Raw genomic sequence first — 881 nt, forward strand, 5'->3', positions numbered from 1 at the left:
AGATCGATCGCTTCCCCAAGCCCAGGTGCCGCTTTGCTGAGGCTGCTGCAACCAGCCACGGACCGGGCAGCGGACACGCGGGGATCATTTGCTCACGACATCTGGAGGCCAGCAGTCCGAGGTCCAGGTGCGGGCAGGGCCGGCTCCTCCTGAGGCCTCTCTCCTTGGTGTGTGGACGGCCGCCTCCTCCCTGAGCCTCACGTGGTCGTGCCTCTGTGCGTGTCAATGTCCCCGTCACCTCTCCTCGTAAGGACGCCTGTCACGGTGGATCCGGGCCTCCTGCCGGGGCCTCCTTTTTACCTTAATCATCTCGTTAAAGGCTTTTTCTCCAAACGCAGCCTCTTTCGGGGGTCCCGGGAGTCGGGACTGCAACATGTGAGTTTTAGGGGACACAATTCAGCCCGCGACTCTATGATCCCAGTAACTTCATGACAAGCGTTCCCGGAGGACTTGCACCGCATGCAAATACGAACCTGCACCGGCCCACGTTTTCGAACCCCTGAAAGTTATGGGCCCCCCTCTCACCCCAGGCCGACACTGCGGGCTCCAGGACACAGCAGGGGAGGGAGCGGGCTTCCAGCCTGGGCCCGGACAGGCGGGGAAGTGGGGGGACAGTCGCTGTGCCTTCAGGGCCTTGCTCCCACATCCGTGGAGGGGGGCATTGGTGTCTCTGAGGGCCCTGCTGCGGCTCGACGAGGGAGGCCCATGAAGCCACCGGCGTACCTGATCATTTTACCTGCATTTTGACTTTTTAAAAATGCATACTGATTAAAAACCAACGGCCGTAAAGGAGGGTCCCCAGACACGCACCCGGACCCCCGAGGCTGCATCTGAAAGCAGCTTTGTGCGGATGCGCAAGCTCACGCAGGTGTACGGGCGAG

The sequence above is a fragment of the Pteropus vampyrus genome, unplaced genomic scaffold (assembly GCF_000151845.1).
Source record: "Pteropus vampyrus isolate Shadow unplaced genomic scaffold, Pvam_2.0 Scaffold398, whole genome shotgun sequence".
Taxonomy (NCBI): Eukaryota; Metazoa; Chordata; class Mammalia; order Chiroptera; family Pteropodidae; genus Pteropus; species Pteropus vampyrus.